At 32.9% G+C, this 2,500-nt stretch overlaps 1 protein-coding gene across 8 annotated transcripts in view; it reads right to left on the minus strand.

The window, feature by feature from the left end:
* LOC113827311 (kinase suppressor of Ras 2-like) overlaps nt 1-2,500 on the minus strand; it is a 29,228-nt gene that overhangs the window by 753 nt on the left and 25,975 nt on the right. For 6 of the 8 annotated variants that reach the window (XM_070141027.1, XM_070141024.1, XM_070141022.1 and 3 more), the window contains one exon: nt 1-2,500. This exon is cut by the window's left edge and continues 753 nt beyond it; it is cut by the window's right edge and continues 1,618 nt beyond it. The exons of 1 other annotated variant lie outside the window; for it this stretch is intronic. The gene's annotated coding sequence lies outside the window, so the exon portion shown is untranslated. One more of the 8 variants, XR_011399674.1, reaches the window with a different exon arrangement.

The following is a 2,500-nucleotide window of genomic DNA, read 5'->3' on the forward strand; positions in this document are numbered from 1 at the left end:
TATATTTACTAATAATAATAACTAACATTATCCATCATTAAGTAACTAGTAACTATCCTAAAAAAATTAATACATATCAATAATGACAAAATTCCCAGCAATAATAAAATAATACTATCAATCATGTCCATCATGATGATGATGATCATTATGATCATCATCATCATAATAATAACAATAATAATAACAAATCATTATCATCAGAAACAATCAATAATAATAATAATAAATATCACAATAATAATAACAATATAATAATAATAATAATAATAATAATAATAATAATAATAATAATAATAATAATAATAATAACAATGATAATAATAATAACAATAATGATAATAATGATAATACTGATAATAATAATAATGATAATAATAATAATAATAATAATAATAATAATAATAATAATAATAATAATAATAATAATAACAATAATAATAATAGTAGTTTAAAACAACCAACATATAGTATGTATTATACCCAAAATCACAGGTACAAAGTCACAAAATAAATTACAGTTTATAGCTAGGAGACATAGCCCAGGTACAATGATTCAGTGAGGTGGGGGATTACCTCAGTTAACCAGTGCATCTGGGGCTTTTATTATGTTAGTAGAGCCCTCAAAGAGAATTGGGGGAACACTTTGAGGGTTTCACCAAGCTTGAAGAGAAGAGAACATAAGATTACTTTTGATGCCAAGCCCCTTTGTCAACTACTCCAGGCAATACAGCCTTCAACAGTCAAAACTAGACAGCAGGACAAGTCACACAGAAACAGTTATGGTGGTCAGGAAGGAAAGTTCCACACTCCTATCTGCACAGATAAGGTGGAAACCTTAAACCTGATACCAACACAAAATTTGTTCCCTAGAGTCTCTCCTGCACCATCATCTTTAAGAGAAAAAGCTGAAGACAGACTCCACACATACATAAACACCTACTACAAGAAAAAAGCTTGGCATATAAAACACCGAGCAGCAACAAGGATACAGCAACAACCCTACCTAATGAGGAGCCCGTGAATGAGGAACCCGTGTCTTGGTTAAGGACTCAAGGGTAAAAACATCTGAGGAAATAAATGTGAAGAATGGCATAAAAAAAATCCAGCCTGGACCCTTTGAGACAGCACTTTTTTAAATACAAATTATAACTCATGAAATCAAATGGAACGTGAAATATCTTATGAAGAGATAAACTTCAATAGCCAGGTTAATACAGTCTGAACTTCTCAATGGGAAAGTACATAAACATTTCCACAAACATGTTATGATGTAGAATATCAACAGAAACCTGCAATATACAAGTTCTGTTTTCTTTTGATGTCAGGATTACAAGTTTAGAGATGGATGTCAATCAGATCTGTCATCCACTGGTTTCATGTATACTATAAACAAGATCTGGTTCACAACTATCCTCAAGCTTGCGTCAGTAAACTAAGAAAAACATCTAACAAATAAGTATCCATTTGTGTTATCAATTAACCTGGAAAAAGAAGAGAAAATGAACATGTATTTGAGGTCATGAGGTCAGGACAGAGGTATAGGATGGAACAAGGTATACTGGTACAAGGTATTAGCCTTGAGCTTCTGACAAGGACCAAAGATGAAGGGGTCAGAGAAGGCTGTGGTGGTCCTACAATTATAGTTACTGGGAAATGGGGATGAAGGGTGCTATTCTAAGTACAGAAATAGAAAGGCTTTTGGAGGGGAGAATGGCTTGGAGGAGGACTGGAGAGGAAGAGAAAATGTGCAGTTGAAATGCTAAAGTAAACATCGACTTGCAAATATAATGTAATAATACTTTAGTGGATCCTTTAGAACACATCCTGAATGAAAGTGTCATGAAGGAAAACTGTTCATCAGTCTCCACCAAAAAAGCACATGATGCATATGAAAACACTAAGATAGAAGAGCATACAAGTACAGGAAAAACTTGGTAACTCCAACTGTGGATCTGTGGCAACAAACTGTAAAGCAATACAATCACTCAATACATTCTTCATCCAAAGCTTCTGTAAGGAAAATACAGGTTGGAATGAATAAACAGTATATAAATCAGTAGATGAAATTACCAAGATTCAACTGTATTACAAATATTACAAACAGGACAATAACACAGCGAAAACTGGACTTTGAAGAGTGCATAAATAGTTTCAGTAGCCATTTAGAGGCTAATTTATCAATAACGCTTATCATAATGACTTGAATTCAAACTCTATCACTTGTTAAACATATTGCATTTACAAATAATAAAATGAAACTAAACAATATTGTAACAGCATTGACAATGCTTAATAAGGTGCTGTGCATTTACACTGAAATACAATTGACATGTAATTTTTCTTTATTTATCAAGATATTAATGGATCTTTGGATGCAGACCACTGATGTTGGTGGACTCTGTTGCATTTGGAACACTACAAATCAACTGAGTTTTACCAGACAAGAAAGTTTGGCCTCTTGTCATGACTTCTACTGGCCATGGCTTGGTGACCTTGC

This window comes from Penaeus vannamei, chromosome 27, assembly GCF_042767895.1.
Source record: "Penaeus vannamei isolate JL-2024 chromosome 27, ASM4276789v1, whole genome shotgun sequence".
Taxonomy (NCBI): Eukaryota; Metazoa; Arthropoda; class Malacostraca; order Decapoda; family Penaeidae; genus Penaeus; species Penaeus vannamei.